General features: G+C 37.1%; 1 protein-coding gene across 5 annotated transcripts in view; it reads right to left on the bottom strand.

Moving 5' to 3' along the window:
* LOC114648704 (metabotropic glutamate receptor 1-like) overlaps positions 1–14,609 on the bottom strand; it is a 384,098-nt gene that overhangs the window by 315,427 nt on the left and 54,062 nt on the right. The gene's annotated exons all lie outside the window — the stretch shown is intronic.

A 14,609-nucleotide genomic window follows, 5' to 3' on the forward strand; every position in this document is an offset into this window, starting at 1 on the left:
TATACAGCATGCTGCATGTGGTGCTTGCTATTCATGCTCTTATTAGCCATTCATTCACATTGTTCATTGAACATTTACATTGTTCTTATTAAATCATAGCTCCTTTCTGATTCATATCTATTACTGGATGCTCATTCCTGCCCAAAGCAGGGCACCCATTCGCAAGTTAATACTGATTTGTACGTATGTGTTGTCACAATATAGTCTAAAGGGACCCTAATGATAAACAGAATTATTGGCAGAAGAAAGTGGAATAAGCAGGTGATACCATTAAAATATGTTCAGACCTAACAGATTGTTAGCATACAGGCCTACTGGTTAAGAAGCAACATGTAGAGCTAGTGGTGCCTACCTTGAAACACAAGGGACCCCACCTCTGACATCTCCTGCATGTATGCTTTAATAAAATTAACATAGAATAACATTCTTCACTTAATCCAATTCAGGTTTACGAGGGGACACAGTCTGTCCTAACAGGAACCCATGAAATATAATATACAGTACATATATTACAAAGATATATATATCTTTGCCTCTTTCATACTTTATTTTAGAAAGTATGATGACTAAGTAAAATGGAAATTAAATATCTAATACAATTACTAAGAACAATCACATCATTGCCAGCTCAAAATGAAGCATTCTTTAATGTACTGAATTGTTTTTAATTTTATGTCCTCATAGACACATCTTTCTATGTATCTTTAAGGAAAAGGAGCACAAACCTTGAAGGGTTACTCTTCTCTAGGGGAAATTGATTTTGTTACACTAACACCTTAATAGCTATACAGTTTAGAAAACAGCTGCTTGAGGTTATTTTCAGCTAGGCGGCCAGGAGATGACTCAGTTGAATCACTCTGAACGGCACTGAAGGAGTGAGAAAAAAGAACGCCAAAAAGGTTGAGTAAAGAGAAAGTGTGTGAAAAAAGGCTCCCTACTGGCAGAACAAAGTTCTAATTACAGTTTAAGCTTCAATTGTCTTTTGTAAATCGGCAATTTGGCTTGTTACTCAGTATCCTAAAAGGGCAAATAGAGGAGTGGGTGACAAATCTGTTTTACCAAGCTAGAAATGAAAAAAATAGAAAGCGAAACACACAATTTTTGAAAATAAGGATATCAAACAACTCACTGTTTCAAATATATGTTTTATTAACAAAAAATAGTTTAAAAAATGTTATGCAATTCACAACACTTCTTTGTTGTATTGTGTTCTTTGTTTTAGATAAAACCAGATGATACTATGCCAGCATGATGGTACCTCACAGCTCTGTTTGAAATCCCAGCCTATATGAACTCTGTATGGGTTTGCACCTTCCTCCTCTGTCTGTCAGTGTGTTTCTCCAGGTACTTCCACTCTCTTCCCACATCATAAGGACATGCAGGTTAGGCTGATTGGTGATTCTAAACTGGCTCGATGTGACTGAGTGTGGCTGTAAGCAAATGTGCCCTGCAATAGCCTGGCGCTTCATACAGGGTTGATTCCTGCCTTATGTTCTAAACTGCTGTTGTAAGGCCTGGTCTCTGCAACCTTGAACCGGATTAGACCTGATCAGTAATGGAAAAATAGACACATGTAGTATTGCATATTATCTGATAGGAATGATTTTCAATTAACAGATGCTACTGTTATCTTTATTAATATAAATCTACTGTATATATAACAGGACATGGATACAGACTGGTATGTATTGCAGTGCTATGCAGTTGACTGGTTTTGCTTTAGAGTTCATATTGATGCATATGTTGCTTACTGGTTTATACTTTCTAGCCACCAGCACACCCATCCTCCCAGTCGCCAACATGGGTCCAAGCACTGGGGGCTCCCTCCTTTGTCTAGCAGGAAAAATCCGGTATTCACTGTGAATTTACTGTGATAAACTGATGGGAAAGCCCATACACCCCTAATATGAAGTGGTGCTAAGAGCATTAGGACAATCCGCAAAACACCCCTCTTAATGAAGCAGTGTTCAGAGTAATGGGAGAATTGATAAGAGTCCGAAATTACTGGTGGCATTAGTTGATTGGAGGAGGTTATAAACTTCTGTATATTAAGAGTCGGATGATGTGGTGTATTAGATGAGGTATTGGTAATAGAAAAATACAAAATAATATGTATTATTTAATTAATTATTTACTGCATGTACTGAGACATTTGTGCATAACTCTGTGCAAATAAAGAAATGTTATGTATTCATCTGGGCTCTGTGACTGCATGCAGGCAGCAACATTTCTAACTACAAGTCAGAAGCATCAGAGTTTAAGTCTTTCCTGAATCCTCTTTTTTTGTCTTGATCTTATTTATGCTTAGTATAAAAATATAAGCAGAAGAATAATTAACTCTATATAAGAAAGAATATCAGAAATCAAACATTAATTTTATATTACTATTACTATAAACTTATCTTTTACCATAGAAAAAATATTGTTCAATGCTGTTTTAAAAAATGTAAGATATCCACACCACTCAGTCTTAACCTCTGTCTGATTTTTTATGTATAAATATGTATATTGTTATACCATATTATTATCTGGAAGCATAATAACAACTTTTTCTTTGAAATTTGTGTTATTTTCTGTATTCTTTAATTTAAACTGATTACATTACCAATGTTAAGAAATCAGAACCATCATCTTCGGCTTCTATCCTGCATTTTTTGTCATAAGTCTGACTTATCTCCTGTGCACTTATTTAGTTGGAAGCTACAAATTATCACTCCAGTTCATAAGTCTGTCAATAGCATTTAGTGAATTTCTCTGTTTGCAAGTGGACTATCATGGTCACTGTGTTATCCATTCCACAAGAAAATCAAAATGTCTTGCAGAACAAAAGACTTAATTGTTCACTAATAAATTAATATAGACTATTATGACTGTAATATATTAATTACATGTTAGAAAAATATATTTTAATTTATATGTTATATACTAAAATAAAAATAGAATATAAAAAAATATGTAAAGGTTATTTCTACAGCTAACAAATTATGTAAGAAAGTTAAAGACATTATTTTGACAGTATATTCCCCAGGTGCTATACAGCTAAAAATTCTATTTCAATTTTTCTTTTGCTCCTCATGGGAAGTGCCCTTTACAGATTTTATTTTTTGCAAATGCACACTGACACAGCTCTTCACTAACTCCGTAAAAAAAGTGTTTATATTGTGAGTAGGGGGGCTGATTGCACCCCTAGAGGATACGGATGCTCCTCTAAAAAACGCTGAAAGACTATCTTCACATTGCTCCCTTACTTGCTGGCTTACTTGCGGCTGCTCTGTCACACAATATGCTTCCCGCGCGGTACTTTGCATACTTAAAAGCCTGAACAGCACCTATCGGTCTTTGATTGATTGCTTTTCTCTCTCTCCCTCTCCCAGACATTCTCTGTTCCTGATGCGCACTCCTTTGAAGAGGAAGATATGTTTGCATACTTTTAATTGTGAGACGGAACTGTCATCTCTGTCTTGTCAAGGAGCACATTTAAACTTTTGAAAGAGACATACAGTGGGTACGGAAAGTATTCAGACCCCCCTCTTTGTCATATTGCAGCCATTTGCTAAAATCATTTAAGTTAATTTTTTCCCTCATTAATGTACACACAGCACCCTATATTGACAGACAAAAAAAAAGAATTTTTGAAATTGTTGCAGATTTATTAAAAAAAGAAAAACTGAAATATCACATGGTTCTAAGTATTCAGACCCTTTGCTCAGTATTTAGTAGAAGCACCCTTTTGAGCTAATACAGCCATGAGTCTTCTTGGGAAAGATGCAACAAGTTTTTCACACCTGAATTTGGGGATCCTCTGCCATTCCTCCTTGCAGATCCTCTCCATTTCTGTCAGGTTGGATGGTAAACGTTGGTGGACAGCCCGCATGGAGTTTGCTAAAAGACACCTGAAGGACTCTGAGATGGTGAGAAATAAGATTCTCTGGTCTGATGAGACCAAGATAGAACTTTTTGGCCTTAATTCTAAGCGGTATGTGTGGAGACAACCAGGCACTGCTCATCACTTGTCCAATACAGTCCCCACAGTGAAGCATGGCGGTGGCAGCATCATGCTGTGGGGGTGTTTTTCAGCTGCAGGGACAGGACGACTGGTTGCAATCAAGGGAAAGATGAATGTGGCCAAGTACAGGGATATCCTGGACAAAAACCTTCTCCAGAGTGCTAAGGACCTCATACTGGGCCGAAGGTTTACGTTCCAACAAGACAATGACCCTAAGCACACAGGTAAAATAACGAAGGAGTGGCTTCACAACAACTCTGTGACTGTTCTTGAATGGCCCAGCCAGATCCCTGACTTAAACCCAATTGAGCATCTCTGGAGAGACCTAAAAATGGCTGTCCACCAACGTTTACCATCCACCCTGACAGAACTGGAGAGGATCTGCAAGGAGGAATGGCAGAGGATCTCCAAATCCAGGTGTGAAAAACTTGTTGCATCGTTCCCAAGAAGACTCATGGCTGTATTAGCTCAAAAGGGTGCTTCTACTAAATACTGAGCAAAGGGTCTGAATACTTAGGACAATGTGATATTTCAGTTTTTCTTTTTTAATAAATCTGCAACAATTTCAAAAATTCTTTTTTTTTGTCTGTCAATATGGGGTGCCGTGTGTACATTAATGAGGGAAAAAATTAATTTAAATGATTTTAGCAAATGGCTGCAATATGACAAAGAGTGAAAAATTGAAGGGGGTCTGAATACTTTCCGTACCCACTGTATGTTTGTCTGCAGTGTTTGAATAAAGTTCCTGTCTCTACAATCTCATGTGTTTCTGTGCAAATCTGTGACCCAAACGTGACAAGTGGTACCAGGAATGGTTGCACAGATGAATGCCGAGGAATTGTTTCAAATCGCTCAAAATGTCCCGCTTCCTTCCGACCTGGAGGATGAACCGGTTCCTGCTCCTCCTGCTAATTCTAAGGATGTGCTGACGAAGATGGGCCCTTCGGATGACCCAGCTTTTAGCTTTTGAGCATGTGGCGACTTTGATGAGATGGAACAAATGAAACTGGGCTGTTATTGCCACCCCTTTTTTGTCTGGGGATGCCTTACTTGCCTTACGGCATGTGCCTCACGATAAACTCGCCGATTATGATTTCTTGAAGCAGCAGGTTATTTTACGTAAAACTATGAGCTTTTTGGCTAAAGTTTTTCACATCACGATTGGTGACTGAACATGGATGGTTCCATTCATGCGCAGATACAAGATTTGATTCCTAAAGTTCATTGCTGGTTTGAGGGAGCTGAGATGGAACGCGTTGTGGAAAAAGTTGTTATAAATATACTGCTGGCAGGGATACCTGCAGTTCTCCAAGATGAATGTCTTCGTCATGATGTTGAGTCATTGACGATCTTAGCCAAACATTTGGAGGGTTCTCAAACTGCTTGGAGAAAAGCCCAGGGAATGCTTGTCGCTTTGAACGGAGGTTAGAGCATCAATGAACTGTAAAACCTGAAAATCGGATTTCCTCAGGAAGACCTCCAGGGGATCCAGTTGTTGATGTAGCTCCCACATCTGGGGAGGCAGCACATTGCTCCCTTACTTGCTGGCTTACTTGCGGCTGCTCTGTCGCGTGATATGTTTCCCATGCGGTACTTCGCATACTTAAAAGCCTGAACATCACCTATCATTTTTTTGATTGTTTGCTTTTCTCTCCCTCTCCCAGACATTCTCTGCTCCTGACACACACTCCTTTGAAGAAGAAGATATGTTTGCATTCTTTTAATTATGAGACGGAACTGTCATGTCTGTGTTGTCAAGGAGCACGTTTAACTTTTGAAAGAGACATATGTTCGTTTGCAGTGTTTGAATAAAGTTCCTGTCTCTACAATCCCATGTATTTCTGTGCAAATCTGTGACCCAAGTGTGACAATATAATAACTATGTAGGCCTAATGCCTCTATTGGATTTTCTTTGACTTTCAATGACATCACTTGATAGTTAGTTGTAGATTCATTAGTATGGTCAAGATAATTACTAACAACCGACTCAAGGCTAACATTGGTTTGAACTGCATGGTGAACAGACTAACTAACAGTGACCAGACAATGTTTGCCATATTTTAGTCTCCATATTGAAAAACTACACAGAACTGATTTTCTGATCTTCTTTTAATGTGTTTTGAACATCCTGGGTTGGTTTCTGCCATGAAAGACAATCACACTTATTTGACTCTAGTTTTGAGCATACAATATTACTGCATTTGTGAAGATACTCTCTTTTAGTGCATGTTCAGATTTGTTAAACCAGGAACTTTGAGATCAGATCAACAGATACTCAGTTACAATTAGTATTCAATATAAGAGGTTCATTTTCTCTTTTGAAAGAAAGGTCAGTTATATTACAGCACTATGATTAAAACTTCAGAAAACTAAAAGAATGCAACTTAATAAATTCTAATGCAAGAAGACTTCAAGCTGTGTTAACTCTCAGTTATTGTCCCAGTTGTGTTGCTTTCTTGACATGAATGAACTTCAAACATAAATGCATAAACCTAGTGGCATATTAATAAAAAATGTATTTAGAAAATAGAGGCACACAAAACTTTTTGATGCAGATACACGGAAGGGTCTCAAAATGGCCTTGCTTACTTATGGTTTGAAACAGAAACAGTTGGAGATTTTAAAGTGCAAAAATGGAGATCCATGTGATTTCATCTCAGTGAACACCAATGAAAGCGGCTAATGCACAGTATGAAATGAATTAGCTATTTAGAGCAGTGTGCGCCCATGCTCTCGATGCGTACTCTACAGGTCATGCTTCTAATTAAATAGGTTTAAAAAAAGATGATGAAACACTTGAGTAAACTGCAAAGACATTTTTATTATTTTGCACAAGCTTCCTATAACTTCATATTTCTGTATTAGAGGAATAGATAGATAGATAGATAGATAGATAGATAGATAGATAGATAGATAGATAGATAGATAGATAGATAGATAGATAGATAGATAGATAGATAGATAGATTTTAAAATTTTAAAGTAACATTTAAAATTTTGTATGATTTAAGCTATATTTTCTTACATGGAAATTATTATTTTTTTCTGAAGTGTGAACAGAACATAAAACATCATTAGTTCCTCAGATTTCTTGAAATTCTATGATCTGATTTGTCATTTTATAATAAGCAAATTCCACTTCCACTTTCAGGTCTGTTATGAATTAGAACCTTAAGAATTAGCAAAGCATCAGTCATTGCAGGGTTCTCCATCATACTGCATCTAGTTTTCAAAATCAAATGCTTTGTTTCTTTAAGAAAAAGCCACCAAGTAGATATTTCTTTTTGTTTTTCCTTAGAGATGACTATCCTAAAGATAAAAGTAATTTCTGAAAACACAATTCCAAGTTTCCAAAACAACACAAAAAGAAAATTGAACAGTAGTATCAGTCTACTGCACTGTACAAAAGGATGAAAAACAATTTCTTTTTGATTACAGAAAGAACAGTTTTCAACAGTACTGGAATCAATAGCTTTTAAAAAACAGTTAATGGTAAGTGCAGCTTACAGAATCCTCCACTGTAAGTACCCATTTCTTTTTTTTGTGTAGTCACTGTTATAGAAAGTTCTGCACCCTGGAGTAGGCATATCATCTATGTTCAAAAGGTTCTCCTGCAGTGTGCATCTAGCATTTATTTCAAATGCATAAATAAGTCTTTTTTTACATAAGTAATACAAATTGTTCCCCTTAGTGAACTGAAAGAATTGAGTAATTTTTTAAAAATTACTTTCAGACCTTGTACCATCCCTAAAGTTTGGTCTAATTAGTATCTCACACACTGGAGGTTACAGTATTTCTCTTTTATTTGTTCTCAAAGTAATATGCTTTCACAATAGAATCGTGCACCCAAGTTTATCAAAATCATCATAACTTTTTAAAGAGTGACTCCATATAATGATTTAACACCTAACTAATGAGCAACAGCGGTGTCAGATTTCCATTTTTTGTTATCCTGATCCATAAAATCCATGACTGTTAAATCCTCTGTTGATTAATAATGTATTTACACTCTTTGACTCAAATTTAAAAACAAAATTCTAGAATATTGGTTCTTAAAGAAGCCAGAATACTGTGTAAATTAAAAGGACGGACGGACGGACGGACAGACAGACAGACAGACAGACAGACAGACAGACAGACAGACAGACAGACAGACAGACAGACAGACAGACAGACAGACAGACAGATAGATAGATAGATAGATAGATAGATAGATAGATAGATAGATAGATAGATAGATAGATAGATAGATCATTATTGACCTTGAAGGGGAATTTACTTGCACCAGTAGTAATACAGAAAATAAAGTAAACATAATATAAAACATTAAAACTAACTGTAGTCTTTTACATAACTGCAAGACCTAGAATCATAGTGATACTTATTCTAAAATAATAATGACATCTACTGGGCTGTTCATATTCACCCTGCAGACAACGTCGTAGTCCATTACATTGGCCTCTATGTAATGAAAGTTGGCTATGTGTGAGATAGGATGTGCAATTGGTTAGGACCTGTGTTGCTAACCACCATCTTCCCGGCTGAAGACTCAAAACTAAGATGGTGCTGACTGGTGTGGCTGACCGTCTGGTCGTCTCGCTAATCTATGTTTTAACTTCATTTTTATGTATTAGTTTATCTCAATGGCCACTGTCCTATGATCATGATTCTTTACTTAAGATATTTTCTTGCTTGCTTTCCTCTCAATTTTCATCTCCTGATGGTTCACCTGTATCAGTGAGCTGAATGCCTCTCGGAGATGCAAACGCAACTGCTGCCATTGTGGAAAAAGAGTAGGTATTGCTGTTGAACAATGCCGACTCAAGTCCCAGAGCTTGGATGCCCGATGCCTGCGAGTTATCTATCACCCATCTTCTCCTGCACAGGACTCCATCCCTGGTCCATGGGTGCTGGATACCGGATTTAATTTCTCCATCTCAAGGCAGCATCACTCTTCCTCGGTGTGCTCTCTGGGAGTAAACACTGCTAATCTTCACACGCTCACCCGTGCTCATCCTGCAGCAAGCTTTTCTACCTCTATCAAGGCTGTTCTCTTGAACGTGAGATCAGTGTCTAATAAAACTTTTATTCTGCAAGACTTTATTATCTCAAATAAACTGGATTTTCTTTTCATCACTGAGACCTGGATTGTAAATGGTGACTCTTCATGTTTTACTGACTTGTTACCATCAGGTTATTCATTTTTAAACTCTCCTCTGGCTGACTCGTCGTGGTGGGGGCATTACCACTGTTTTTTAAAGTATGTCCTTATGTCGGAGCCTTACAAAGGGTCTGTTTAGTAGCTTCGAACTGCAACTTTTTGAAGTGTGCAGCTCTCCTTCTCTGCTGTTTGCCGTGGTTTATAGACCTCCTGTAATTAATGATATCTTCATTTCTGAATTCTCTGATCTCCTGGCTGATATCACCCTCTCCCATGACAAAGTATTTATTGTTGGTGATTTTAACATTCACATTTGTTGTCAATTGAAACCTTTGGTTAATGACTTTTTATCACTATTGGACTCATTTGATTTTATCCAGCATATTAATATGCCAACTCACTCTCTCGGTCACACCCTTGATCTCGTTCTTACATGTGATATTTCAGTTAATAAAATTGATTTGTACAATGTTTCTTTTACTGATCACTTTTCTATAATGATGGATTTGAATATTACTGTTGATGTTCCTACTACTAGTTGTGCTCCACGCTGTTCTCGCTTTTTAAATTCTTCTATTATATCCATCCATCCATCCATCCATCCATTTTCCAACCCGCTGAATCCGAACACAGGGTCACAGGGGTCTGCTGGAGCCAATCCCAGCCAACACAGGGCACAAGGCAGGAACCAATCCCGGGCAAGTTGCAAAAACAGCTTAGTAAGATATTCATAAATGTCCAGAAATTCAACACTAATAAGACTAGGACCAGAACTAAGGAGACAGTACAGCCACCTCTCATGATGACTGGACATTGAAAGCAGTGTATTGTATAGAAATGTTGAGGCTGTTGGTTGCCAAAGCTCTTCAGTGAAAGAGCCAAAACACTTTAGTGAATATTTTGCGTAAACTTAAGATTTACTTAAATAAATCAACAACAATAGGAAAGCTACTTATTACCTAACTATGGTGGGAGCTCATGTTAAGGGGCAGTATCTTTAAGGCGTCTTGTATATGTGCTGTCAGACAAGTAAGCAAAGGGCTCATCTCAGAGGTAAGAGGCTGACTGATATAAAGGAGAAGGATTTGAATATAGCACAGACACTAACCCAGTTTCTGTTTGCTCAAGAATAGAGGAGAACTGTCCAGAGGACCAATAATGTCACTTGGAACACAAATTGCTCCTTCTCTTCCGCTAACGCTTATATCAGTTAAAATAATTGGTGACCCAACTCATAATCTTTATAAGGAGTATGAGGTAATGCCTAAAGGCAAGAGATACAGGTTACCAACCTGTAAGTGATCAAATGATCAAATAAATTATTAAATAATAAGAGATGAGGTTTTTTTGAAAGGCAAAGTGTAATATTTTAGGTGTAGGGTAATTGTGTAATATTCTGTGTAATGTATTTAGTAATGTAAGTGATATGTATGTCACTGGGATGAATGTGTTCTCTCAAATGTCCAGGACAAATTTCTCTTAAGAGAGACAATAAAGGCTAACCCTAACCTAACCTACCCATCTGACCTAGGAAGTTCTTGTGATTGTGAATCATTGACCCCTCAATGAGAATGGATGTGTTCAGAGCTCAAAACATCAAAATTCGTGTATCCTTTCTTCTTTTCTTTATTACAGCCACTAAAATGTGGACATTAAATGGGGTTACAGGCTGGTACCTCAACTTTTCTTTTTGTTCATCTTGTGTTTCTTTTTACAGTGTGATAATAGTCAATCAAATGTTAGGAAAATGAATATTAAGAGGTTCATTATATCAGACAGTGTATCTATTGAGACTAAAGTATTATCAAAAGTTGCATATTACAACCAACGAAAGTAAGAAGCTTTAAAAACTAGCAGACACCATCCCATTTATTAGGCTCAATTGGTCACTTAATAGCAAAGATGTCTCACAGTTTTTGTAATAAGTTTTTAGGTACTCTATTAACTACAAAACAATGTTTAACTTTTAAAACAAGTAAGTACATCAAAAAAAATCATAAAAAGTGTACAGCCTATAACGCCAGTGGATTATCAGAATTCAGGGATCCAACAATGAGCTAGCATAGCACTTAGTTGTGGGCCCAAATCCCACACAACAGGGCAGTTTAAACATGCCACGTTGTTAGAATGTTGCTCTTTTGGAATGTATGAAAAAACAAGAACACCCAATAGAAATCCAGAAAAACACAAAATGTTGTGATCAGCAGGGGGAGCCACTGAGGCCCTAAACTTCAACACCCAAAATCACTGCACCATTCTGGGTTTAAAAAGAGGATATTTTTCTTTCCACAACATTATAATATTCTCTTGTCTCCTTCCACACCTCCTTTGTAGTCTCATCCACTCTCCTCTGGACTCTCATGCAGGAAACTCGGCTTCTTTTATGTCTGACTTAGGAATACTTCCAGTGCCACAGCACTGCATACTGGAAGCACTCCTGGGTCAGGTGGAAGCTCTTGAAAAAGGGTATAATGATCCCCTGTAGCTCACCCTGGTGGCACCCAAGATCTCTGACAGAACTGTTCCATGGTACTGTAATTCCCAGCCTACCCTGTGGGTATCCATATGAGAATAACACCAGTGGGATGCTGCCATCTTGTGCAAGGGGGAAAGACATAATTGCTGTGAGCAGCCACATTCTGTCCTTTCAAACAAGCCTCCCATCCTGGTAAGGAAGTAGCACTCATCGTGGTTGGGATGCCGGACCATCCAACATAGCACTCCCAGTGTTTACTCAAAAACCAGCTATCATAACCCAAAACTTGACTTTTGTGAGGAAACAATATGACTGACTGCTTTAACCTGCTGCCAGATAAAATGCGGCACACAGAAAACAGAAATGACTGCTATAGAATTCAAATGAGCAGGCAGGGTCAAAAGCCTGGAGCTGAATATTTGGAAGGAAAGGACAACTACAGATAAGCATTTAGCTAATGCATATGTATTATTATAACATGTAGTTTTAAAGGCACATCACTGTGCAATCTTCACACAGAGTAATCAGGCCAGAATTCAAAGCCAGGCTTCTGGAGCTGTGAAGCAAAAACACTAACCACAGTGTTACTGCCAATACCTTTTGGCATTTACTGCACTCTAAATAGTTATAAACAGCAATTATATGAAAAACCAAGGATTACAAATGTAAGCAAAAACATGAAAATTTCTTTCTTAAGCAAAAAACTTCATATTGGCATACATGCTAAATTACAAAAACAAAAATAGGTCAAAAAGTCCAAACAAAAGTGAAGAAATTAGCAACAATTCTCCACAGAAGACTGGGAACAGCTGCCTATGTAGCCCCTAAGTTGCAAATGCCACTCATTGCTGTTTTAGATCACTTGAAGGCTTAGATTCCTACAATCCGTGTGTTTGAAGTCTTCTACAAGGAGATGATGGCATGTTCCTGCTATTTCATATTCCAGAACAAATCATTTGCTCAGATGCTTACGTTTATTCTTAAAGCATTAGTGCTTTCACTGCAGAGCAAACTGAATAGTTTCATACACTGACCAATCAATATTACTCCCACATGCACTGAACAGTTTATTTATTTATGCGTAATATATATATATATATATATATATATATATATATATATATATATATATATATATATATATGTATATATATATATATATATATATATATATATATCTTTGTCTGCAAACAATATCTGATTCCAATTCCATACAAATTTAAAAAAAATAAACTGCACTTGAAATGCACAGGAACCAGGAATAGCTGTAATCAACAGCAAACATCCTCATATCACATTATTTCAGCGTGTCACAAAAGTTGTACTTACTTAAAGAGATCAGGTGCCACTCTCTATTTTTCAAAAAATATCTTAAAAGCCACATGGATCTTTGCAAGTAATCCTGTTTAAAGTAAGATTTCCTCTGTTGCACCTGCTTTTATGCCCTAATGTAAGTGCAGCAAACTCATGACCAGTACATACTGTATGTCTGCCCTTTTAAAAATGAGGAATATTTGCTGATTGAATCATTTGAGTATTTGGAGAGTCTAAGGAAAAGGAAAACTCTGAGTCAAAACCCAAGTCAAGATAATTCAATCAGATGAAGTTTGGCGAAATTAAACTGAAAAACAGAAAATTATTACATTGTTCAAACAGCACCAAGTCAATTGTTTATTGATTTAAAGTTTAGATGAGAAGCAAAGGCACCTTAAATATATTCTGTGTCACATATTGGCACGTGTGCTAGGGCAGTGGTTCTCAAAGTGTGTGCCATGGGCCACAGGTGGTCCGTGGGCTGGCTCGAACTTTCTTACTGATAAGGCCACACAAAATGGCTCTTAGACACCGACCACAGGACGTCTTGTCTGACTTTCTTACAGACAATAATATATTTTCCTTCTACACTACTTCTTCCCGCTCTAGTCTTATACTCAGACCCAGCATGGTTGCTAACGGAATAGCCATACAAGAATTAGCCTTCAACATAGAAAGAGACTGAAGAACAGGGCAAGTTTGGCAGAGTCCTGTTCATTCATGGTTTTCTTTGTTGTCTCCCATAGGATATCTTCTATCACAGCAGGAGTAACACAGGGGCTTGAAATAAGGAGGTGCCGTCAGATAAACAGCCCCGTTCAGGGTTACTAACTCTACATGTGAGTATGAGCACCATCTCTTCTTCTTTAGACCTCAGGTTGCTACAGTACTTTTCATGAGTATGTGCAGAAAAAAAATGTGATACATGTAATACACAGAATTTATGGTAATCAGTGCCTATTGGCCATAGATGGTCCTCAGCATTTGACCATGACAAAGTGGTCATCCTTAACACTCTAAGAACCACTGCACTATGGTGTCTTTACCAAGTAGAATGAGTGACACCATTCCCACAGAAGAAGCTCAAATGACATATAAAAATCATATAATTTAGAAACAAGTCGACAAATTATCTTAAACACAAGCAGAACCCAACCACACAGAATATGTTAAAAGCATAATTTCTTTTCTGTTGATAGAGCCTGTGATTAATATAAAAGCATGAGTAAAGTAATTGATTCAGATTTTAGTCAATTACTAAATTGCATTTGTATTCCATAGTTAATATTAAAACCCTTTATTTTAATTTCATTGGGTTTAGAACTCATTTTAATAACATTCACACCTCTGTTGTGCATCATTACTCATAAAATAAACAGCCCAGGATTGAAAACTAGAAGCCACATTTAATAAAAAATACAAATCTTGCCGCGTCTCAGTAAATTTCTACCTTTTTTTCAAAGGTCTTTCATTCCTTCAGCAATTCCCTTTTTAAGGACATTCCACTAGAAGCTATATCGCCTTTAAGTCCTGTACATACATATACATTGTGTAATTTCCAACCATGATTTTACAAAAAAAAAAACACATATGTTTTTTCAAGCGCTTCTACATAGATGTATGGCTTTTGAAATGCTTGAGTTATTTCACATT

The sequence above is a fragment of the Erpetoichthys calabaricus genome, chromosome 3 (genome assembly GCF_900747795.2).
Source record: "Erpetoichthys calabaricus chromosome 3, fErpCal1.3, whole genome shotgun sequence".
Lineage (NCBI taxonomy): Eukaryota > Metazoa > Chordata > Cladistia > Polypteriformes > Polypteridae > Erpetoichthys > Erpetoichthys calabaricus.